At 41.2% G+C, this 26,539-nt stretch overlaps 1 protein-coding gene and 1 long non-coding RNA gene across 7 annotated transcripts in view; one reads left to right on the top strand and one right to left on the bottom strand.

The window, feature by feature from the left end:
- Positions 1-26,539, top strand: part of MYO1D (myosin ID) — a 379,527-nt gene that overhangs the window by 233,385 nt on the left and 119,603 nt on the right. The gene's annotated exons all lie outside the window — the stretch shown is intronic.
- The window catches only part of LOC144335435 (uncharacterized), a 145,270-nt gene that overhangs the window by 36,473 nt on the left and 82,258 nt on the right, over positions 1-26,539 (bottom strand). Inside the window, exon 2 of the long non-coding RNA XR_013406289.1 lies at positions 16,476-16,547. This is a non-coding gene — a long non-coding RNA (uncharacterized LOC144335435). The remainder of the gene's footprint in view (positions 1-16,475; positions 16,548-26,539) is intronic.

The raw sequence follows: 26,539 nt of genomic DNA, 5'->3' as shown, positions 1-26,539 counted from the left end.
AGCATTCTGTTCCCTCAGAGTTCACTACTAATTCTATCCCTCTAACTTTTTATTATGAAAAATTTCAAACTTACACAGAGAATTTGAGAGAATAGTACAGGGAACACCCTTGTGCCCCACACCTATATTCACTAAGGGCTTACTTTTTGCCATTATGTGTTTTATTTCTCTTTCTCTCTTGTGACACTTCACCCTTGAAATACACGTGTGCATCTCCTAAGAATAAGGACATTCTCCTTCATAACCACAATACCATTTTCTTATCTAAAAAAATTAATATTTCTATAATATCATCTCATATGCAGTACATATTTAAATTTCCCCAGTTGTTCAGACTGCCTTTTTTTTTTTCTTTTTTTTTCTTTTTTTTTTTTTTGAGAGACAGGTTCTCGCTCTATTGCCCAGGCCGGAGTGCAGTTGCGCGATCATAACTCACTGCAGCCTTAAACACCTGGAATCAAGCAATCCTGTCTCCTCAGCCTTCCAAGTGGCTAGAACTGCAGATGCACACCACTACTCTTGGCTAAACTTTGAAAATATTTTTGTAGAGACGGGGTCTTACATTGCCCAAGCTGGTCTGGAATTCCTGGCCTCAGCCAATCCTCCTGCCTCAGCCTCAAATCCCCAAGTGCTGGAATTACAGGCACGAGCCACGCCACACCTGGCCAAAGACTGCCTTTTAAACCTGTTTTTTTAATAACAGAATTCTATGTAGGTTCACATTTACATATCTAGAAGTAAAATTATTCCATCATATGGCACTTGGTAGTTACATCTCTGGTCGTTTTAGTCCACACTGCACCTCCATTCACACATACCCCTACTCTTTTTTTTCCCATCATACTGACTTTTTAAAACCGCTTTCTTGAGGTATAATTCACTGTTACAGACTGAATTGTGTTCCCCCAAAATTTGTATATCAGAGTCCAAACCCCCAGTACCTCAGAATGTGACTGTATTTGGAGATAGAGTCTTTAAAGTGGTAATTAAGTTAAAGTGGGATCATAAGAGTGGGCCCTAATCCAGTAAGACTGGTGTCTGCCTCAAAGGAGATTAGAACATAGGTACAGAGGGAAGGCCATGTAAAGACATAGAGAAGACAGCCATCTACAAGGCTAGGAGAGAAGCCGTCAGAAGAACAACTCTACCGGCCGAACGTGGTGGCTCACGCCTGTAATCCCAGCACTTTGGGAGGCCCAGGCAGGCAGATCATGAGGTCAGGAGATCAAGATCATCCTGGCTAACACGGTGAAACCCCGTCTCCACTAAAAATACAAAAAAATTAGCCGGGCATGGTGGCAGGCAACTGTAGCCCCAGCTACTTGGGAGACTGAGGGAGGAGAATGGCGTGAACCCAGGAGGCGGAGCTTGCAGTGAGCCGAGATCGCACCACTGCACTCCAGCCTGGGCAACAGAGCAAGACTCCATTTCAAGAAAAAAAAAAAAAAAAGAAGAACAACTCTACCAACATCTTAATCTTAATTTTAGACTTCCAGCCTCCAGAACTTCAAGGAAATAAATTTCTGTTGTTTCAGCCACCTAGTCTGTGATACTTTGTCATATCATCCTTAGCAAACTAATGTGTTTACATACCATAAAATTTTCCCATTGTAAGGTGTAGTTATTTTTAGTAATTTATGCAGTTGTGCAATGATCACCTAATCCAGTGTTAGAACATAACTAGGCTGGACGTCTGTAATCCCAGCACTTTGGGAGGCCAAGATGGGAAGATTGCTTGAGCCCAGGAGTTTGAGACCAGCCTTGGCAAAATAGTGAGACACCATCTCTACAAAAGAAAAATGAAAAAGAAAGAAAGAAACAGATCTGAGTACTAGATGTGCTTGTTGCTACTGGGGATTCATTTCTTTCAGGTCCTCTCAGCTGGCATAGCACAGAAATTAATGTGTATAATCTGTGTATATACACATATTTATAAATATTTTTATATGTGACCACCTTTATATGAAGTTAAACATGAGTTTATATTAATGTCTCTCACTCTAGTCCATGACCACATTAATCATTCTAGCCTTCCCCCATTGCTTATCTTTAAATTCCCTGTCCAAAAGTGAGAAAACTGGCTTGCACCATCTACTGTCCATTTACCTAATTATTCATTTCCAGTATCCATGCATGGCAGTATCAGAATTGTTAACCTGTACCCTGTGAGGCACAACTTTATCAAATGGAGTACAGTGCTACGTGTACTTCCTTTTTCCTTTAGTCTTACACACTCCACTCATTTCCAAAGTTACCTAGGTCAGCACCTTTTCCTCCCACCCTCTTCAGTGAGATTGTTTCATACCTTTTTTTTTTTCTTGAGATGAAATCTCGCTCTGTCGCCCAGGCTGGAGTGTAATGGCGCAATTTTGGCTCACTGCAACCTCCACCTCCCAGGTTCAAGCAGTTCTCTGCCTCAGTCTCCCGAGTAGCTGGGATTACAGGCGCCCGCCACCATGCCCGGCTAATTTTTGTGTATTTTCAGTAGAGACGGGTTTCACCATCTTGGCCAGGCTGGTCTTAAACTCTGGACCTCATGATCCACCTGCCTTGGCTTCCCAAAGTACTGGAATTACAGGCATGAGTCACTGTGCCTGGCCCATACCTTTTAATATAGGTAGATTGTCTTGTCACATTTTTGCATTCCTACGTGAAATCTCCCAACCTCCTAATTTTTTTTAAGTTGCCCACATTAAGGTTCACTCTTGATGCTGTTGAGTTCTGTAGGTTTTGGCAAATGTATAGTGTCATATATCCACCATTACAGTATCACACAGAACAGTTTCACTGCTCTAAGGATCCTGTGTGCGTAACCTGTTCATTCCTTTCCCTCTTTCCCCTGAACCCACAGGAACCACTAATCATTTTACTGTTCTACAGTTGTGCCTTTTCTAGAATGTCATATAATTAGAATCATACAGACTATAGCCTTTTCAGATTGGCTTCTTTCACTTAGCAGTAGGCCTTTAAGGTTCCACCATGTCTTTCCATGGCTTGTTGGCACATTTTTTTTTTAGTCAAGAAATAGTTCATTATATGGAGGTGCCATAATTTGTTTCTCCATTCACCTATTGAAGAACATCTTGATTGCTTCCACTTTTTGGCAACTATGAATAAAGCTACTATAAACATTTGCAAGCAGGTTTTTTGTATGGACACAAGTTTTTAAATCTATTGAGTAAATAGGAGTGCTATTGCTCAATCCTGTAATAAGACTAAATTTAGCTTTATAAAAACTGCCAATATTTTCCAAAGTTGCTGTATCATTTTCCATTTCCACCAGGAATGAATAAGAGTTTCTGTCACTTCCCATCCTCACCAGTATTTGATAGTGTCTTTTTTTTTTTATTTTAGCCATTCTAATAGGTATGTAGTTATATCATGTATTTTTCTCTTATCCTAAAATACATAACTCAGTACACACTGGATTATCAGTGAATCTTTATGAGAACCATCTCTCCACTCTTTGTCATTAGTTGGTTTGTTTTCAGGAAACAAAGCTTGATCTTTATGTAAGCCTAAGCAAACATAATTAAAAGATGAATTTGGCACTTTTTTCCCCTCTTCCATTAGCAAGAATTATTCAGTCAATTTACCATTTAATGATGGTTCTAGTCACTCACACAGGAAAGATCAAAACAGGAAATCGTGATAGGTTTTTGAGTCTCTTTTCAGCAAACACTGTTCTCACAAATGGCATGGTCATATAATTATAAACAACATGAAACATTAAGTTACAGGTGACCCCTTTCTATGTATAAATATTGCACACTAAGGTTAAGGTTTCAGCCAACTGGAATCTGCGTTATTGTCAAATTAGCGTCATCCCCTTTGAGTCACTATGCTATATTTGTATGTAATATTGAATTAAAGCATTAGTTCTAAAATTGTTAAGAAAGGTTAAAATTTTTACAGGGACAGTAGCGTTAGAATTTGAATGTTTTTTGAAGCTGGGGAACTTGTGGTTGCTGAGGCTTGATATGGAAAACAGAAGCAAGAAATAGCCTATATAATTAGCAATGTTGTGTCCAAAGCTTTGATCACAATCTCTTTGAAAATCATGCTAGAGATCAGTATAAATTGGTGGGAAAGATTGCTCCCCATGGCTGAAGCATGTTGCTTGAATAAATGCACTTCGGCCACTAGAGTTCATGTGGACATTAGTCCTCCCAAACCAGCATCCATGGAACCGGTTGCCAAGATTGAGTTTAATTTGCGTAAACAAAAAATCTGTTCGCCAGTTTTCAGTGAGATCACATAAACCAAAACATAATAGCCTTACCTCAGCTAGAATTCTTCTTACCCTTCTTTTGTTGTTGAGTCGTGTTAGTTTTACCTGAGTGTTTGGTCTGAAGAATGTTTGAATCTGTCTATTAATGTTGTTTTGATATAGTCCCTTTTTATCAGTATGGGCTTGATGGCTAAGGAAGCAGCCAATTAATTACACAAATACCTCCTTTAGTTCTGTGGAGAATATGAAGCAAGCAGGGGAGAGAAAAGAGACAATTATCTGAACTGATGTGACTGTTTTGTAAAGGTAAATGGACTGTAATTATGCCAGACTTCATGCTTTATTGCTCTATTTGACGTGACTTGCTGGAAAGATATCATTTCGTTTGGAAGATGGATTGTCCTTGTAATGTGTACAGGGTGAACCCTGCTGAAATCCATCCGCCCGCCGGTCTGCGCCCCATCACCATTTCTAAAGCACCCTACCCTCGTGGCAGTGTCCCAAAGGAAGGGGTTTCCATGGTAACCTCAATGGAGGCAGTCAGCTGACGTCTGGCACCGCCTGTGCTGGTGTGCGCTAGCCTGTTCACTCCCTCGGCCCTCCCTCAATCCTTTAAACTATATTTATTAGTTGTCTTTAATGGAAAGCATATAATCCCTTAATGTCAGACCCTGAGTGGCACTCAGCTTTATTAATTTATTTAGGTAATAAATTTACCTTCCTAATTAATTCTCAGCAGTCCTGGGAGCTGTATTATTTTTAACATCTTGCGCAATGTTTATAGTTCCGCGTGTTATAACAAAGAGAGTCACTTAGCAAAATTAGATATTTGGAAACCTCTCTTCTTAGAAAGAAAGTAATGTCTATATTATAGAGAAATTTAGAAAAATACAGATGTCAAAGTTTCAGTTTAATTTTTCAAGAAATTTTTTTCTTATTCCGGTGGCGTTGGCAATGAAACAATCTTTCCCCTGCCTCTTATCATTTCTTTTTAGCACTCAATGACTTTATTATTGGATTTGAGTGAGCCACGTGGTTTTAAAATACTTCTAAGAAATGTGACGACTAAGCCACATCCTCTCTCTTTTTTTTGTTAATAAGAGAGAAAGAAGTCAGAATTTCAGAGCTCCCCTATTGATGGTTTTCCTGACATGTGTTCAGAAGCAAACGCCTTTTGTTACGCTGGTTAGAGACAGCTGCTTATGACAAACACTACTAAGCAAACTGTTTTTTTTAATGTGTTTTTCCTTACATGTGCAAAAATCTGACTAATAAGCAAACCGATTTATAATATCAAAAGTCACTGCTTTTGGGCACAAAGTAGAGTCCATTTTCATCAGTACTGTACTGGGAAATTCAATTTCATATGTAAAAGATGTCTCAAAGCAATGTCTGAAAGCACCAAGCACTAGGACCAATTTATGACTCCTTTAAAAAGCTATCTTGTTAAAGAAACACAATGCCTTTTAAGAACTAAAATGTAAGCAAATTAGTACGGTACCACCTTAATTTATCCAGAGGTCAGATTGCTAGAAGCAAGATGGCTTTAAAACAAAGCCATACACGGAGATGTACATATTTTTTAAATCTCTACATTTGCAGAAATAGATGTTGCTAAGCTGAGGCAATAATAGGCTTTCTTTAGACAGCTGTCTTTATCAGAGCTCTCTTTTATTCAGTAAACATTTTGGAGCACCTCCCATGTGCTGTGCATTTGGCAGGCACTGGCAGTGCAAGCATACATCACATAGCCTCTGCCTACAAGCCTTGTGGACCCGTGGGAGAGGCAGGGAAGCCACCAGCCCGTCAGCACAGTGCCTAGATTGCTCACTGTGGCAGCCCCGTAGATGCACAGCACAGTAATACCTTGCTGTCAAGAGAAAACCGGTGCTCTGAAAGGTGAAGCAATCTGCCCAGGTCACAGAGCTCACCAGGAGTGGAGCTGGGCTTCACCCTTCGTGTTTGTGACCTAGCCCTTAATCCCAAGTGTGTTTGACCTAGGCCAGTTCCAGCAGCCATCTGCTACCTGCCCCTCCCTTTGACAGATGACACATGAAACTAAAATCCTATTTGGGGCCCAGAGCAGTGGCTCACACCTGTAACCCTAGCACTTTGGGAAGCTGAGGCAGGCAGATCACCTGAACTCAGAGAGTTCAAGACCAGCCTGGGCAACATAGTGAAACCCCATCTCTACAAAAAATACAAAAATTAGCCAGTAGTCCCAGCTACTCAGGAGGCTGAGGAAGGACAATTGCTTGAGCCCAGGAGGAGGAGGTTGCAGGGAGCCAATATCACACCATTGCACTCCAGCCTGGGTGATAGAGCAAGACCCTATTAAAAAAAAAAAAAAGTCCTGTTTTAAGAGGAAAGAAATAACAGAACTAACATTCATCGCATGTGTCATGCCAGGTGTTTCTTAAATGATTTACCCAGACTATATCTCAATGATTGTAAGAATCCTGGGCAGGAAGTCTTATTTTATAGATGAAGAAATAAATTCTCAGAGAAGTTGACCACTAGTGCAATGTTTCAGTGCAAGTTCTTCTAATCTCAAAGCCAGAGGTAGCCACAAAATTAGGTATCTTTCTACCTAACTTAATTGCCAAAGTTGCTCTCTTTCTCTCTCTCATTTTCTTTATTTATCTATGTAAGTCTTTCTTACATTAATAATAGTTTTCTAAAATAGTTCGCCTTAACCTTTTGAGGATTAGTGACTTGTAGGCCCACAGGAAACTGAATAATCAAGATGAGAATGTGTGTATTGGCCCTGGTCTGCATATCAAGAGCTCCAAAGGTATGTCATTAGGATACAAAAAAAGGTGGCTCACGCCTGTAATCCCAACATTTTGGGAGGCTGAGGCAGGCAGATCACTTGAGTCCAGGAGTTCAAGACCAGCCTGGCTAACATGGTGAAACCCCATCTCTACTAAAAATACAAAAATTAGCTGGATGTAGTGGCACGTGCCTGTAATCCCAGCTACTCAGGAGGCTGAGGCAAGAGAATCGCTTGAACCCGGGAGGTGGAGGTTGCAGTGAGCCAAGATGACAACATTGCACTCCAGCCTGGGCAACAAGAGCAAGACTCTGTCTCAAAGAAAAAGAAAAAAGAAAAAAAAAAAAAAAAATATATATATATATATATATGTATATACACACATATGTGTATATATAAAAGCAAAACAAGAAAAAGAAAATGTCTTCATTTCTTTTAAGGGGGAAAAAAACAGCACCTTTGAAGAGAGCTGTCACGTTATACTTTTATTTGTACTGTTTGTTTCTCTCAGTTGCAATCCTGCCTCCTCAAAGAAGAAAAGGTACTACAGTCTCAAGAAGGCCAGAAAAAATATAGTGGTTTTACTGCTAACCTGCTATTTAGAAGATCTGATTTTTATTTTATTTAGTTTTCACTTTTAAAGCCAAATAAAAAGTGTTAGTATGTTGATAGTCTAACTCAGGGGTTCTCAACTGTAGCTGCACATTAGAATGACCTGGAGAGTTCTTAAAATTTCTGATACCCAGGCCATACTCCAGATCAGTGAAATCAAATCTCTGCTGGTAGACCTAGGCATCAGCATGTGTTAAAGCTCTCCAGGCCAGCCAGGCGCAATGGTTAACACCTATAATCCCAGCACTGTGGGAAGCCAAAGTGGGAGGACCACTTGAGCCCAGGAGTTCAATACCAGCCTGGGCAACATAGCAAGACCTTGTCTCTACAAAAATAAAAAAAATAAAAAATAAAATAAAGCTCCCTAGGTGACTGCACTATGCAGCCAGAGATGAGAACCACTTACCTAACTATTCTGTTCCCCAAATTTTTTCACTTTTGTTGTTTTGGCTACTTCTTGGAAACATCTGTTAAAAGTTGGACTTGCCCCCAAATTCAATTCTGCCATTAGAGTTTTGTTTTTTTTTTATCACTTATGTATATGTGTGTGAGAGAGAGACGGAGAGACACAGAGTGCTAAGGTCTGAATGTGTTCCCCAAAAATTCCTATGTCAAAATCCTAACCCCCAATGTGATGGAATTCGGAGATGAGACCTTTGGGAGGTTTCTACCCTCATCACAGGATTATTGACCTTATACAAGAGGCCCCAGAGAGACCCTCGCCCTCTTGCCATGTGAGGAGACTACGAGAAGTTGGCAGTCTGCAACCTAGACGAGGGCCACCAGCACCCTCATCTCGGACTTCTAGCTTCCAGAACTGTGAGGAGTCAATCTCTGTGGTTTATAAGCCACCAGTTTATGGTATTTTGTCATAGCCACCTAAATGGACTAAGACAGAGTTGGAGAGAGAGTGTGTTTTCTAGAAAGCCTCATGATCCCGTATCTGTATCAAAAATTAAATTGTCTTTAAGTCACTGACCATGGTTTAATGTTTGAGGACAGTCTCATCAAAAGATTTTCCTTAAACAAGAGGAGCATAAGATAAAGAAATCATCTTATATTTGATGATTTTCATTCCTCATAGTGGACATCTGCATATATTGTCTCATTTGGCAACAACCCCCCACCCCCGCCACCACCACACACACACCACTGGGAGGTGACCTCTACTGGTCCTGGACTGTAGCCATTAAATAAATGAGTTTGTTTCTTTGTTATTGGCTAAGGTCCAGAACAAACTTTCTTTACACAGAATTGTTATGATGAAGTTTTGCACTACAGGAGGAATCTGAATTTTTTAAATATAATAAACATTACAAGGGTTTCATTTTATTGTAATCATATCTAAGCATAGACCTCTTTACAGTGTGCCATGGTTAGAGGTATATCTACTGGGAGCAAGTAAAATTGACAGGCTTAGGGTCCTCTCTCCTGAGTTAGCTGAACTACTACTTTGGCTGCTATTGAGGGAGCAGCCATTCTGCTTCTTGGGAGCCACCTCTGATATCCGCCCTTACCATCCCCTCTAATAGCCTTTCACAAAGCTTGTTGAGTTGTAAAAATACCTTACATTGCATTTAAAGATCATTACACTATAAATGGTAAAGGACAAAAGAAAAATCACACCCCAGTGGGGTCTGGCAACACAGGTGTTAGGATATTTGGAAGCAGATGGGTGGTTGTTGAATTCATGCCCCATTTTAACAGTAGCACCCATCTCAGTTGAAGGTTGAGGCCCAAAATGAAGTGTATGAAATAATGCGAGGAAAGTCCTCAGCATCGTTCTTATCACATAGTCAAATGCTCCATAATTAGAAACTGCTCTTTGCCCCCTTGCAAACTGACAATCCCGTGCCTGTAGAAATCAGAGTCGGATTAAGTCAGCTTTCAGTGCCCTCACTGTCTAATCTTTGCTCTCAGTTTTCATTCCCCTGGAGTGTTCTTCCAGATAACTGAATGGCTTCCTCACTTCATTCAGGCCTCTGCCCAAATATAACTTTAAAAGACTTGTTCAGAATGATACCCTCAACTCCATCTTATCCCTCTGTATGCCTTTACATACTTTATTCTTCTTCATAGGCCACATCACCACCTGTCACATTATTAGAGTTCTTTACAGTCTGGCTCCCCCACACCCCCATTAAAACATAGACTCCATGGGAGAATGGTTGGGGGCTCTCTTGTTCCCAGAACACTGCCTGCCATACAGTAGGTGTTCAATAAATGAGTGTTGATGGTTGAGCTGGAGAGGTCAAGACTGGTGACAGGAAAAGTAGTTAAGATGCTGCTTCAGAAATTACAAGGACCTGAACTCAAGCAAGGACCATAAAGAGGGGGAGATGGGTTCAAGACCTGTTTATGTGCTAGAACAACAGGCCTTGGTGCTGGTGACTCACCAAGATAGGAAATACAGGAAAAGAAGCAGGGATGTGGTAGCAGAGTGTGCGAAAGTTCAGTCTCAAATGGGCTTCATTTGAGGCAAGGCCCAACACACAGTCAAAGAGCAACCTAGGATGGAGACTGTCTTAGCATGCGGTGCTGTAACAAGAAACCACAGACCACGTGGCTTCAACAACAGGAATTTATTTTCCCAGTCTGGCTGGAAGTCCAAGATCAGGGTGCCAGCATGTTTGAGCTCTGGTGAGGGCTTTCCTTTCAGTTCACAGGGGACTGACTGCCTTCTCATTGTATCCTCACATGGGGAAGAAAGGAGGAAGCAGGTTCTGGCCTGTCTTTTCTTATAGAGACACTGATCCCAGCGTGAGGGCTCCACCCTCATAACCTAATTACCTCCCATAGGCCCCACCTCCAAATACCATCACACTGGGGATTAGGGTTTAAACATATGAGAGGTCACAGACATTCAGTTCTTGAGCAGAGACATGGATTTGGAAGCCGTAGACAAGAGCGCGGGGAGGGGTATGAGGAGAGAAAGGGGAAAGTATCTGCAAGGTAACCAGTAAGAATAAAGCTTTTAAGGCTGTGATTAAGGGTTGGCTTTGATAAGGAACACACGGGAACCATCAGTCTCCTAAGCAGGGAGAACCTTTTGAATCCATCCATAGCTTTTACTCTGGCTTTCACACATTCAATAAATTCTATCATCTACCACCTGCCTGGTAGGTAGTAGGGAAATAAAGACAAGAAGATGCAGCTTCTGCTTGTCGTTTAGTGGGAGAGGCAAATACAAACAAAAATAATCACAATGCAGCTTGTTAAATGCAAAAGCAGAGGTGAGCATGAAGTTCTATGAGGGTGCAGAAGATGGCAGAAATGGCTTTTCAGGACAGGGAAACGTTTGAGGAGGCTTATACGAACAGGTTGAGCATCTGTAATCCAAAATCCAAAACGCTCCAAATTCCAAAACTTTTGGAGCACCCGTATGACACCACAAGTGAAAAATTCCACATCTGACCGCATGTGACAGGTTGCAGTGAAAACGCAGGCACACAGCACAGCTTATTCGATGTCCCCAAGGGAAAAATAAAATTACTTTCAGGTTATGTATATAAGATTTATAGGAAACATAAATGAATGTCATGTTTAGACTTGGGTTCCATCCCCAGGATGTCTCGTTATATATATGCACCTATTCCAAAATCTGAATAAAATGCAAACTCTTAAACATTTCTGGTTCTAAGCACTTTGGACAAGGTATACTCAACGTGTATATGCAAATACTTGTGCATGTTTGCACTGGGCTCTCGTAGCTTTTTTCAGATTCTTAAAAGGAGTGTGTGCTCCACTGCTATTAACAATGCAGAGCAACCACTTTTAAGTGGCGTGATGAGGTTTGTGTTCTTAGGAAGCTAATTCTGACAGCATTACAAATATATACCGAAGTGACAAGAGGCTGGTGAAATAAATACCATTTCAGTGGTTCTTGGAATAATCTCAACAGATAAAGTGACACCAGAAATGGAGAGAAGAGACAAGATGTAAGCGGTTTCTGAGTTATTCTTAATTAAGGTTAACATTTTTTGGAATATTTTCTATGAACCAGGCACTAGTTTAATTTTCTACCTGTGTTACTTTAGATAATTTTTTCATCTTCCCTGTGAGGATGAAACCCCACTTGAAGGTGAAGAAACTGAGGCACGGAGCATTGATAGGGCTTATCTGAAGACATAAAGTCAGTAGGAGGTAGTGCCAAAATTGGAGCCCAGGCAGTGTGGCTCCAGAGCCTGTGCTGCCTCCCAGGTGAGAATGGATGAGTTGGGGAAATTGAAGCATTCTCTTTTGGGCTTGGGAGGTGGTATGGCTGGTGGCACTTTATTGAGATACGGCCCTGAGAAAAAAGAGTAGTAAGGGTAAGGTGATGAGTGTCATTTTGTCCAGGTCAAATATGTGGTTCCCCTGGGCTCTCCAGGAGACTCCTTGTGCTTTCCCTAGACAGGCAGAAATGCCCATCTGAAGCTCCAGAGAAAGGTCTAAGCGTGACATGCACGTTTGAGAATTAGCAGCATTTTAAAGAGGGAAACTTGCAGTCTCTTCTCTCCAACTGTGGTTCCCATTGTCCAGCCTGTGATGTTTGCTTCCTGGCTCCTCCCCTGTGTCAGAAACCCTCTAAGGTGAAACTACATTTCTGATTTGTTTGGGGCATTGTCTAGAATGAGAAGTTGGGCCTTCCAGTTCTGAACAAAATGGAAGAGATGCATTTCTCCCTTCCTGTCTCACTAAATACAGCTAAAAACCCTAGACATTATATCATAAAACAAATGTAAGGAGATTCTGAATGCTGGAGAGAGGAAAGTGGACCAGCTAGGGACCTCAGGACTCCGGAGGAACTTGGCAGGGAGGGATTCCCTGGCTTTTCTTTTTGCCTCCTTTCTATCCCAGACTGGCTGCCGGAGAAGCCCGCCATCCAGAAACACCAGCAGGCACAGAGAAGAGCCTGCTCTCTCGCCAAAGTACAGGAAAGGGGTAGCCTAGCAAAACAGAATCTTTTTTGACAATAAGCACCCTTCTCCAGAAAAGCACCAGGCGGAAAATATGGGTACCTGCAGCTCTCATCAGCAAAGGCCTAGTGAGAAGCCTAGCCCTCCACCCTCACCTGGCAGTAAAGAGGTACCCCTCTCCTGACCCTTCCCTGTTGGGGTGGTGTCGAGGAGGCTCAGTGGGGAACCAGCCTAGGGGTAATGAGGTGCCCAACCCCTCTCAGTATGTCAGTGGAAGCAGAGGGACATGCCTAGGTTTCTACCCCCTCCTGGAGGCTATGAGGCGCTTGTTCTACTCCCCACAAGAGCTGTGTCAATGGAAGCCATGTTGAGGGGCCTGGATTTCCACTCCCATCCAGCAGTAAAACATGTGTCCTCCCCTTCTGCTCCTGGCCACTTTTAGTGGAAGCCTGCTAAAAGAGAAGATTTAAGTAAGATGAAGAGTCTCATAACACAATATCCAAAATGACCAGGATACAATAAGAAATCAGTCATCATATCTAAAATAATTGTTAGTGTACACTGACTCAGAATGGAATAAGGAAAATAAGCCTCAAATGATGAGTGAATAATCTTTTTTTATTTTGCATCAAGAGGGTCATTAATTTGTAAGGCAAAAAAAAATTCAATTAAAGACTAATAAGGAAAGCAACTTAATTAAGTTGGTATTTTAAGAGAGAGAAAAAAATAAATTTAAAATAGATAATATAGAGCTTGATTCAATTAGTAAAACAATTAGCTTTGTAAAATAATAATTTGACTATCTAGGACCCAATTATTTAGTAGTTTTACGTAAATCAGTGGTTACGTGTGATTTGAATCACTTGGGGAGCTTTTACAAACTGCAGATGCCCAGCACAAACCAGACCAAATGTATCACAGTCTTCCCTGTGATTCTCATACACAGCCATGGTTGAGAGCCATTGGCCCAAACGAACCATAATCAGAAGGCAAATGGGAGGATGTTTATACCTCCCAAATAGATGAGACAGAGTCAAAATAGATGGGACAGAGTTTGTGTGCTAAACTTTGTATGTTCTTTCCAAAGGGGCACCTTCTTGGGCCATTTGTCTTGCTTTATGTACCCTTGTGATGAATCTGATTATCTCCTTCCCCAGCCCGAAACAATAAATCTGAAGCAGTAATTAAAAGGAAGTCAGTCTCTTACAGGCAGGCATACTGATGGTTGCAATATATGAAAACTGAAAGAATAGGAAGACTCAGAGATTTAGTTCAGTTCCACTAGATGGCTTGGTATTAAAAACTGGTTGAAGTGATTTCTTGAGCTATGTCCTGAGAGCAGTCTGTTTGGAATTAAAATTGAATTTTTCATGAAACTACTGAACTCCAGGTTACAAGATGAGCCCAGGAACTCAAACTGCCAGATATTCAGGCAATACCTGGCCTGTCTTAGATTTTAACAAAAAGAAGACAGTTGCCCATTTGGCTGATACCCGTGAACCTAGTAGGTTCTAAACACCTTTCCAGTAAGGAATTTGATATTTAATGTAAATGTGAAAAAGCCAAATTTGCTTGCTACAAACAAGGTTCTTGCAACAAAAGGGAAAAATAACCAACCATTTAAATTAATGGAGTTGCGAGGCACCGTGACTCACGCCTGTAATCCCAGCACTTTGGGAGGCCGAGGCAGGTGAACCACTTGAAGTCAGGAGTTCGAGACCAGCCTGGCCAACATGGTGAAACCTTGTCTCTACTAAAAACACAAAAATTAGGCAGGTGTGGTAGCAGTCGCCTGTAACCTCAGCTACTCGGGAGGCTGAGGCAGGAGAATCACTTAAACCCAGGAGGTGGAGGTTGCGGTGAGCCAAGATCATGCCATTGCACTCCCGCCTGGGTGACAGAGCAAGACTCCATCTCAAAAAAAAAGAAAAAGAAAAGAATTAATTAATTAATTAATTAATGGATGAGGCTTTGGGAGGCCCAACTTCCTGTGTGTCACTCTCTAGAGGGATTTGTATTTAATTTTGTTAAGTACAAAATCCATTGTGATGAGAACATTATGTGGGTTATAAATGTTCTTGATGGTGCCCTTGATCCCTGTCAGGATGTGCAATATTGGGAAGAAGTTGAAGCTGAATGTGCAGATGTTTTATTTATTCAGTGCAGTGAGGTGAATTGGTGTTGGAAACTTATTGAAGAGTTTTGTGGAGTGGCTTTCATCAAGCTGTTAAAATCAAGGGTTGAAAGCCCTTGTCAATCAATGATATAAACTTAGCCCTTTTAATCAGTTGATTACAATTATTTTCCTTGACCTGAATAATGTTGATCAATAGTACTAGGCTCACAACAGGCACTTGGGAATAAAGTCGATTATACTGGTTTCAAGACAGTTTTTCATTACTGCTCAAGGCTCATGTTTTGTAGAAATAGGTTTTGTTTTACCATTAAAACAGCATGTGGCTCACACATACTGGTATGATGTTTGGATCATGTGATCCAGGCGTACAGTCACAAGAGCCTAGTAGCCCTGAAGATGCATCTGTTTTAAAGCATACTTACTAATTAACATTCACCATAACAACTCTGAATCCCTGAGAAAGGAAGAGAATTTTATTCTGTTTCATGAAGTGGGAAAATATTTATAAATGTGGTATTTTTACTGTTTATTTGATGTGTTCAAATAATAACAAAAGAATTTTGAAAGTGACTGTTTGTGAAGGAATTAATTCTTAGTTATCCCAACCTATGCATTCTTTCCCTGATGCATTTACAAAATTAAGGTTTCTCTCTGTTATGGTCATATGTTCTTAGGTCAGTGATTCAGAATAGGCGGGCTGGGAGCAGTGGCTCACGCCTTTAATCCCAGCACTTTGGGAGGCTGAAGCGGGTGGATCACCTAAGGCCAAGAGTTCGAGACCAGCCTGGCCAACATGGTGAAACCCCATCTCTACTAGAAATATAAAAATTAGCTGGGCGTGGTGGCAGAGGCCTGTGATCTCAGCTGCTCAGGAGGCTGAGGCAGAAGGATTGCTGGAACCCGGGAGGCAGAGGTTGCAGTGAGCCAAGATCGTGCCACTGCACTCCAGCCCAGGCCAACAACAGACAACAGCGAAACTCCTTCTCAAAAAAAAAAAAGGGGGGGCAAAGCAGGTGGCTTCTCTCTGCTCTGCAGTATCTGAGGCCTCAGCTGGGAAGACTTAAAGGCTAGGGGTGACTTAAGGGCTGGGGCTGGAATCATTTGAAGGCATGTCCACCGAGGTGACGGACACCTCAGTGGGGAGGACTCAGAGACTGAGACTGCTGACTGGAGAGCCTTATGAGGCCTTTTGGAGATGCTTGGCTTCCTCACAACATGGTGGCCTCAAGGTAGTCAGACTTCTTTATTGTTTTTATTAACTTTTTTTGAGACAGTCTGCTCTGTCACCCAGGCTAGAGTACAGTGGCGTGATCTCAGCTCGGTGCAACCTCTGCCTCCCGGGTTCAAGCAATTCTCGTGCCTCAGCCTCCAGAATGGCTGGGACTATAGGCATGTGCTACTATGCCCAGCTAATTTTTGTATTTTTAATAGCAACAGCCACGTTGGCCAGCTTGGTCTTGAACACCCAGCCTCAGGTGATTCACCCAACGTGCTGGGATTACAGGCATGAGCCACCACGACTGGCTGGTAGTTGGGCTTCTTATGAGCTGACTTAGCGCTCAAAACATGAATGTCCCATTGAACACCGCAGAAGCTGCATTGCCTTTTCTGAGCAGGCCTCAGAAGTCACACAGCTCCAATTCTGTTGCATTTTATTGGTCAAAAGCCAGTCATACGGTAAGCCTAGATTCAAGGGATGGGGACATAGACCCCTATCTTTCTATGGGAGGAGTGTCAAAAGTTTTGCAAACTTGTTTTAAGTCCTCCACTTTCTACCTGCTGGTCAAAAATTATTTTCGTTACTCTGACTTAAAATGCACTTACCAGTCAAGGCGGGAGGATCACTTGAGGCCTGGAGTTCAAGACCAGTCTGGGCAACACAGGAAGACCTCATTTCTACCAAAAAAAAAAAAAAAAAAAGTGTTTTTAATTAGTTGGATGTGGTGGCACATGCCTGTAGTCCCAGCTGCTTGGGAGGCTGAGGCAGAGGATTGCTTGAGCCCAGGAGCCCAAGGTCTGAGCCATCATTGCACCACCACACTCCAGCCTGGGCAACAGAGTGAGACCCCGACTCGAAAAAATGAAGTAAAATAAAATAGAATGTGTTTACCCACTCGCAAGATGTCCCAGAAGTCTCATCTCCTTGTAATACCAGGTTTAAGGTCAAGGGCCAGGATTTCATCTAATTCAATCCAGGCGCCATTCCTTAAGTAGAGTTCCTGCAATCTGAAGACCAACTGAAAGGAAAAGTAATCTGTCCGGCACCCATCAGCAATGGTGATCTAGGGATGGGATACCTCCCACCGACACTTCTATTCAAAGAGGAGGGGATGGGGGTCACAAAACACTCACTGACCTTCTGTGTTTGCAACTAAGTAGCTTTCTTAGCTGCTTCCTGTCCACAAAAGGTTGGGGGCTGGGTGCAGAGCCTCTTTGCATTTTGCCATGCCTATGTTGCTTTCAGTCCAGTCCTTTGAAATTTTGGTGGATTTACTGTGTATCAATTTATAACCACTCCATTGGACAAAATCACACCCACAAATCTCTGCAAAATAAACTCTCCCATATCTTGGGCTCCTCATGAGCTATTGTGGGACAAGACCCTTAAGATTCAGGAGCCCTGTTGTTTAAAGGATAGAATTTGTAAGGCATGCCCTAAAGATCTTTAGAGCCTCATTTAGCTGTCTGGAAGATACTATGAATGCCTTAGATCTTTCTAAGGTTTTAACAAAGGATTTTACAATCCCACTCTGGATTCGATCCATTGCCCTGAAACCATTTCTTAATTTGAGAATCATTGCCATCTGGAGAAGCTGGGAATAAGAAACAGTTTTATTTTCAAGCCCAGCAATTGCAGGCTTCTTTATATTTCCTCTAATTTTTACATGAGAGCAGAACAGTTCTTTATTAAGGTCCTCTCTCTCCTCTCACGTTTTTTTCATAGACAGCAAGAAGAAGCCAGATGGCACTTTCAGTATTCTGTCTAGAAATCTCCTTATCTAGATCATCACATTTGTTGGGTACTTTTTCTGTTTTCTGCCTTCCCATAGGCAACAGGGTTGTCAAATTTTCTCCTGTTTAACGACCAAGGTCCCTTTTCTCCCCTTTCCTCTGGCTGGGAGTAATCTTTTCCCTGTTTTCCTCAGGCCCTCACTGACCCCTCTTAAAGGCCTGCCATGATTCCCCCAGCAGTCTCTGAGGACCTTTCCAGCTTCCACCCACTTCCCAAAGCCAGTGCCAACTATTTGGGATTATGTTACAGGAGCACCCCACTCCTGTTACAAATTTTTATTCCAATTACTATTGCTGTATAACAATCCATCCCAGACACCGCTACTTTATTATGTTCTTGGATTCTGTTGGTAAAGAATTTGAAAGAAGCGCTGTGAGGCCAGCATGCCTCTGCTCCACAATGTCTAGGGCCTCCGTTAGGAAGATTCAAAGTTGGGGGTTACTTGATAAGTGAGAGTCGGAATCACTGGAGCCCTCATACACTCACTTGTCTGGCCCCAGGACTGTGACCAGAGCACCTGCACACGACCCCTCTGAGAGGTTTGGCTGCCTCACGGCATGGCATCTTAAGACCATCAGCCTGCTTGCATGAGGGCTCTTGGCTCAAGCAATTTGTTGCTTTCAAGAGATACTTGCTTATAAAGGGATAAACTCTTAGTTATGCCACAGCTTCCATTATTTCCATCATGAGCCCACACAGCTGAGCTTCCTAAGTTATAGCTAGTTGAGGAGTAAGGAGGGAACAAGAGGTGGGGGACTGGGAAGGGAGAAGGAGGGAGATTAGGAGAGACAGATGAACAGAACAGAGAAAGGTGAAAAGAAAGTCATCGGGTGTCCTGCAAAAAGCCAGAGCAAACTGTCTTCCAAGTTTCTGAATGGAAAACAGAATGAACAGAATGTTCTCCATCAAAGAGCAGCCAAATAAATTTGTTAATTGAGATCAAAAGAGCATAAACATTATCTCTGCAGTCTAATCAGAGAACAGAAGTTGAATAGGACATCCGAAAAGCCAAGTGTCTATGTCAAAATACAAGCAAACACCTGAAGAAATGAAGTGACCGCTACAATTTCATGAAAGTTCTTCGTGTGTCAGGCATAGCTTTGGATGGGGTGTCGGGGGCAGGGGTGTGGAAGGGCAGGGAGGTGGAGGGAATACCAAGAATGGAGTCTTTTAGAGGTGTATGTAGAGAGCAGTAACCAAAGAAGAGGAGAGATTCTCCAGGAGAGAAGATTGTGGAGCAGCTGCTACTGGGAGGAAGTTTGGAACAAAGATGCTCCAGAGTAAAAAATAAAGAAATAAATAAGTAACACTGATTATTATAGTGATGAAATAGCAGTAAATACATTTGAGTGTTTACCGTCTTACTATAAAATGAAGTATTGCTTTATATACCATGGTATACTGTAAAATAAAAACAATACAAATACAAAACTTCATACTTGGCTCAAAAAAGTGAAAGCCACCGAGCCTGACCCCAAGGAGATCATTCCAGTTGGACAAGCACACAGATAACACATAAATGTGACCTATTAATAAACTGAGGTATTTCTTTCTTTCTTTCTTTTTTTTTTTTTTTTTTTTTTTTTTGAGATGGAGTCTTGCTCTGTCGCCCAGGCTGGAGTGCAGTGGCGCTATCTCGGCTCACTGCAACCTCCACCTTCCTGGTTCATGCGATTCTCCTGCCCCAGCCTCCCGAATAGCTGGGATTACAGGCACACACCACCACGCCCAGCTAATTTTTGTATTTTTAGTAGAGACGGAGTTTCACCATGTTGGCCAGGATGATCTCGATCTCCTGACCTCATGATCTGCCTGCCTTGGCCTCCAAAAGTGCTGGGATTGCAGGCGTGAGCCACTGCGCCCGGCCTATGTTGAGGTATTTCTTACAGTGAACCACCCCTTACACTTGTGAATATACTCTCTCTCATGGTCATGGTGTTTATCTTGTTGTATCCAGTTTGTTAATTATTTTGGATTTTGCATCTATTTGTAAGTTACATTGATTTCTGGGTGTGTTTTTGTGTGTGAGAGAGATTCAGCAGGTTATGTTAGCAGGATAAATAAAATGAGTCAGTATGGTTTCTATCTTTTTCCATATTGTAGAGCGTTTAAGTATGATAGAAATTACCTGGGCCTATAACATAACCTGTGCCTAGTAAGAAGTAGGAGAGTGTTTTTCTGATAATATAAAAAAAACTTTTTGCTAGTTATAAATAGAAATTAATTGTTTTATCTTTCTTTAAGTCAATTTTACTAATTTATATTTTCCTATAAAATCATGCATTTCAGGCCTGATGCAGTGGCTTACACCTGTAATAAACTGGTGTTTGTTACACCAGTAATTAAATTAAAATTTAAAATAAAATTAAAAACAGGTTTATTATACCTGTCATAAACTGGTGGTATTACAGGAGGCTGAGGCGGGAGGATCGCTTGAGCTCAGGAATTCATGACAGCCTGGGCAACACAACAAAACCCTGTCTCTACTAAAAATACAAAAACTAGCCAGGCGTGGTGACATGCACCTGTGGTCCCAGCTACATGGGAGGCTGGGTGGGAAGATTGCTTGAGCCTGGAAGATAGAGGCTGCAGTGAGCCGAGATCGTGCCACTGCCCTCCAGCCTGGGCAATACAGCTAGACCCCATCTTAAAAAAAAATTATGCATTTCATTAATATGAAATTACAATTACAAACGTTTTTTCTCTTGTAATTTCTTCTTCTTCTTTCTTCTTCTTCTTTTTTTTTTTTTTTTTTTTTTTGACGGGTCTCACTCTTTCACCCAGCCTGGAATGCAGTGATGTGATCAGCTCACTGTAACCTCAAACTCCTGGGCTCAAGCAATCCTCCTGCCTCAGCCTCCTGAGTAGCTGGGGCTACAGGCACACACCACCACATCCAGCTAATTTTTTTTTAGCCAGGATTTTGCTCTGTTGCCCAGGCTGGTCATGAACTCCCGGCCTCAAGTGATCCTCCTGTCTCAGCCTCCCAGAGTGCTGGGATTAGAGGCTTGAGCAACTGCTCCGGCCTCTTATAATTTCAAAAGTCAACACACCCTTTCTTAAATCCATTTCTCATTCCTAATGTTAAATATTTGTGGTTTTGCTTGTTTTTTCCTTGGTGAAACTCTGCCAAGGGTTTGGTCTGTTCAAAGAACCAGCTCTTTAATTTATTATGTATGTTGTTCTCATTCATAAACTTCTGCTTTTATCTTAATTAATTTTATAAACAGGGTATAGTTAAAATTTGTTTTTTACTTAAATCCATATAACCCCTCGCCCTCCAATAAAGGAGTTGTATCCTGTTCACATTTTTTACAGCAACTGGCGAAAAAACTTCTTAAATCCAGTCATGTTATTTAAATGCTTTCTATTTTTTATGCTCCCACGCTATTTCATTCTTTTTTCTGTTGCTGCATTGGTCAAGTTTTATTTATTCTCTTTTTACTAATGGTTAGAACCTTACACGTCCTTTTTCATCTTAATGATTACTGTTAAATATTTGAACTTATCTTTCCTAATTGATATCAAGAATAAAATGGATTTACTTATCTCCTCCTGTGAATTGTGGCAAAAGTAATATGAGTTTTCTTTTTGTTTTTGAGACGGAGTCTCGCTTCAGTGTCCAGGCTGGAGTGCAATGACACAATCTCAGCTCACTGCAACCTCTGCCTCCCAGATTCAAGCGATTTGCCTGCCCCAGCCTCCTGATTAGCTGGGACTATAGGCACCCTCCACCATGACCAGCTAAATTTTGTATTTTTAGTAGAGGCGGGGTTTCACCCTGTTGGCCAGGCCAGTCTCAAACTCCTGACCTCAAGTGATCCTCCCATCTTGGCCTCCCAAAGTGTTGGAATTACAGGCGTAAGCCACCACACCCAGCCAAGTTTTCTTTTTTAAAAAAGGATATAAGCCTGAATTTTATTTTCCTATAGAGATAACTTATTTTTGTATGCCTAGATACTTGAAGATTTTTTTCCTTTATTCTACAGGTCTAAAACTTCTCTGGGCTACACAGCCAGAAGATCCTCTAAGTTTGGCTGGTACCTGTGGTTCCTTTCTATCTAAAGACTCGGACGTTTTCTTCTATTATTCTTTAATTTTCTGCAGTATCTATTCAGTTACTGTAGTTTATCATATTTGTCTTTTGGAATTATTTCTCTTTCTAATATCGGTCTGTTTGCGCTTAGTTTGTAAATGAGAATTTGGATTAGATATTTTCTTGTATGGTGAGCTCTGCTCTCCTGTGCTCATTCCATTGCAGAGGAGGAGAGGACATCTGCTCTGACTTCTCAGGCCGGCCTCCTCTTCCAGAACTGCTCAGCTCTTTACCTATCTAGTTGTATTCACTGTTTGGTCCTTCTTAGTAAGGAGAGGCTGGGAGAATTGAAATGGGTTGCAATCAGAGGCTCCGTTTGCCCTGTTCAAACCTTCAAGTCCAAAGAAGAGGAAGGCTTAGAATTATCACAGCATAGAAATCTCATAGATTAGGAGAAATAAGGAAGCAACGGGGGCAGGGGGAGCCTCGATAAGGAGTTTCCCTTTTGTTCGGAGAAACGCATCTATGTGTTATGGCTGCCCAAAGGCAATGAGGTAGTGACCCCGTCCCCAGCTGAGGTGTTTCACACAATACCTTCCATTTCCGTGGTGTTGTAAGGTTTTAAAATTATATTTTCAGTGTAAAGTTTTGCTGACATATTTTCACTTAGAGTGTAAGACACTTGAAGACGGAGGGTTTTTTTGCTTATTTACTTTTTGTACTCCAGAGTTGCTACTGTTTGATCCTTACCACAACCCTGCAAGGTAGACAGGGCACCTGATGTTATCCTTATTTTGCAGAAAAGGGGACAGATGCCCCAGTAAATTAAATGAGTCACTCAAGATCACATGGCTGAATTGGGATTAACACCCAGGTCATCCTTAGTACACTAATCCCCACTTACCATCCTTTCTCCCAGATCTAAAGGGGGTATTCTGGGTGCTGTTTATCCTGCCTTGGCGACAATAGGGACTTAATCTTTCATTATTTGTGTAGCAGAGCAAGTTAAGTGCTGTTTTCTCTCATTTCTTCTGAGATTGTGACACACCACTAGGCCTGGGCATACACATGAAGAATTCCCACCCACAGCAGATAAAGCCACCCAGACAGTGAGGGAGAGGGAAGGGGAGGGAGAGAAGCCCACCCGCTGAGAAGGGGTGGTGGCCGAGAGCAGAGTCATTGGCTCCTGTCCTCTGGTCCAGGCAGCACCTAGGAAGGGATCCTCTATCCCTGTGGTTTCAGCATTCTTTGCCGAATCTGTCTCTTTTCCCTGAACCCCTGCAGCTAATGCTCCTGGGATATACTGGCAGAGTTACTGCTGTTACCATTCTCATTTCATTAGGCTTTAATCAAGCTCTCCTGTGAAGTGCTACATCAATGCAATTTTGAATTTCACATATAAAATAATCAAATGAGAGTGAAGCATGATAGACATAAGATTTTTTTAAAATGAAAATGATATTTTTAATTTAATCATATAAAAATCATCTGGATCCAGTACATCTAAGTGGCAGAGAGATTGCTATATTCTCTTACCAATGGCCTCAGAAAAGCCCATGATCCGCTTTTTGGTTGGTGAATGATTTCCAATTTCTTTAATATTTTCCCTTCTCTCCTTTAAGCACTGACCCTGGCATTCTTTAAAATCAACCCAAGAACTCACCTCCTGTGAAAATGTATTCATGGGAATACTTATTTATAGAACCTGTGTTCATTTATACATGATACTTGAAAAACCTGGTGTGATGGAAAGAACATGAGTCCCCGTCAGTCTGCAGGTCTGAGTTCTAGTTCCCGGGCCTACAGACAGTCTGAACTCCTTCAGTCTCAATTTCTGTCTGTAAAACATATAGGCATGGAACCAAGTGGCGTTCCAAATCTGTAAACTGTTAAGGTGTTTTTCTTCAGTTATTTGTTACTTATCTCTTCCTCTGATCCAACTGGATTGCGAATCCCCCAAGAACAGGGATCACATTCTCAGCATCTCCCCCACGTCTGTCCCTACCCCAGGCTGCCTGGCTGATAGCACCTGTGGTAGCCAGGTGATGGCACTTCGGTACTTTATGCAATAAGAGAACAGACCACAGAATGAGGAAATCACTCTGGCTTCTGCTTTATTGACCAAAGTAGAATATCTAGAGATCAAATCAGCCAGGGTGTGGAATTTTTTAAATTTATAGGCAATGAATATAATTTGCATGGATGGTGGTGTACAGGTCTCTTGAGTCTTAGTATGGGCATAAATTTGTGTAACCACTGCCACAGTCAGGATACAGAGTAGTTCCATACCCCAAAAAACTCCCTTGTATTGGACTCCTCTTAACCCCACACCCTGGCAACTACTGATCTGTTGTCCATCCTTATCCTTTTATCTTCTAGAGAATATCATATAAATGGAGTCACGCAGGCTGTAACCTTTCGAGACTGGCTGCTTTCATTCAACCATAATGCCTGTGAGATTTATCTGCGTTGTCACCTGTCAGTACTTTGTATCATTAGTTTGTTCATTGCTGAGTAGCATTCCGTTATTTAGATGTGCCACAGTTTGTTTATCCGTGCACACACTGCTGGATATTTGGGTCTTTTCCAGCTTTTATCGATTATTAATAGAGCTGCTATAAACATTCATGTATAAATTTTCATGTGAAGCTAAGTTTTTATTTCTCTTGGATACGTGCCTAGGAGTAAGATTGCTGGCTCATATGATAATTTTCCATTTAATTTTTTTTTGAGTTAACAACCACTGTTTCCACAGTGGCTGTACCATTTTACATTTTCACTAATAATGCATGTGAGTCCCACTTGTTCTGTGTCCTCACCAGCATTTAGTATTATCACTTTTTTGTTGTTGTAGTCTGTTTTGTTATTTTAACCATTCTGATGGGTTTGCAATGGTTCCCATTGCAGTTTTAGTTTGCATTTCCCTAATGGCTACTGATGTTGAGCACCCTTTCATGTACTTATTCAGTCCTATGCCTACTTTGGTGAAATGATTTCAGATCTTTTATCCATCATTTTTTATTGAGTTGTTTACTGTCTTAAGTTTTAAGCGCTCTTTATAGATTCTAAATACAAATCTTTTATCAGATATATCTTTGCAGATATTTTCTACCAGTCTGTGGCTAGTCTTTTCACTCTCCCACCAGTGTCTTCCTTAGAATAAAAGTTTTAAATTTGATGAAGTTCAGTTTATCAATTTTTTTGCTTTATGGGATTGTTTTGGTATCATTTCTAAGAAATCTTTGCCAACGCAAGGTCACAAAGATTTTCTTCTGTTTTCTCCTAAAAGTTTTCTAGTTTTACATTTTGCATTTAGATCTATAGTCCACTCTGAATTGTTTACGAGATGTGAGATTTAGGTAGACTTTTATTTCTGTTTGTATGGGAATGTCCAAATGTTCCAAGTTATCCAGATGCCAACATTATCCTTTCTTCATTGAATTGTCTTTGCACCCTTGTGAAAAAATTATTGGCCATATTCATGTGAGTCTGTTTCTGATCTATGTTTTTTTTACCTTTCTAAATTATTGTCTTGATTAACATAGCTTTATACTAAGTATTAAAATCAGCGTCTGTGAGCCCTCCAACTTTATTCTTCATTTGCAAGACTGTTATGGCTATTCTAGTTCTTTTGCTTTTCCAAACACATTTTAGAATCTGCTTGTTGATATCTACAAAAAATCTTTCTGGGATTTTGGTTGGGATTTCATTAAATCTATAGATCAATATGGGAAAAATTGGTATCTTAAGAATTTGTGTTTTCTAGTCCCTGAGGATATTATTTCCCTTCATTTATTTAGGTTTTCTTTTATTCCTTTCATCAGCGTTTTAATTTAACTTGTTCAACATTTTGTAGTTTTCAACATGTAGGTCCTACAGATAGATGTTTTGTTAGATTTATATCTAAGTATTTTTGTTTTTGCAGTTGTTATAGATGGTTTTGTTTTTAAATTTTTGTTGCAAAGTTTTCATTGCTAATACAGAAATATTTTTGTATGTCAGCCTTGTATCCTTTGACCTTACTAAATGCACTTATTAGTTCTGGGAGCTATTTTGTGGATCCTTGGCATTTTCTAAGTACACGATCATGTAATCTGAAAATAGAGACATATGTTTCTTCCTTTTCAATCTGTATGCTTTTTAATTTTTTTTTTCTTTGAGACAGAGTCTCGCTCTGTCGCCCAGGCTGACGTGCAGTGACATGATGTCAACTCACTGCAACCTCCGCCTCCCAGGTTCAAGCGATTCTCCTGCCTCAGCCTCCTGAGTAGCTGGGATTACAGGCACCCGGCCACCACGCCTGGCTAATTTTTGTATTTTTAGTAGAGACAGGGTTTCACCATATTGGTCAGGCTGGTCTCAAACTCCTGACCTCAAGTGATCCACCCACCTCAGCCTCCCAAAGTGCTGGGATTACAGGCGTGAGCCACCGCGCCCAGCCGCTTTTTAATTTCTTTAACCTGCCTTGCTGCACTGGCTAGGGCTTCCAGTATGATGTTGCATAGCAGCAGTGACAGTGGAAATCCTTTCATTGCTCCCAATCTTAAGGGAAAACATTCAGTGCTTCTCCACCAAGTATGATGTTAGCTGTGGCATGTTGTATATGTCATTTTATCAGGTTAAGTTCCCTTATAATCCTGGTTTGCTGAGAAATTTTTATCATGGATGGATGTTGAATTTTGTCAAGTACTTTTTCTGTGTCACTTGATACAATCATGTGGATTTTCTTTTTTATCCTGTCATTTTATTCTGTCATTACCTTGATTAATTTTTGAATACTGAACTAACCTTGCATTTCTTAAACTCCACTTGGTCATACTGTATTATCGTTTTTATATA

The sequence above is a fragment of the Macaca mulatta genome, chromosome 16 (assembly GCF_049350105.2).
Source record: "Macaca mulatta isolate MMU2019108-1 chromosome 16, T2T-MMU8v2.0, whole genome shotgun sequence".
In the NCBI taxonomy this organism is placed as follows: Eukaryota; Metazoa; Chordata; class Mammalia; order Primates; family Cercopithecidae; genus Macaca; species Macaca mulatta.
This window is presented reverse-complemented; position numbering and strand designations above follow the sequence as displayed.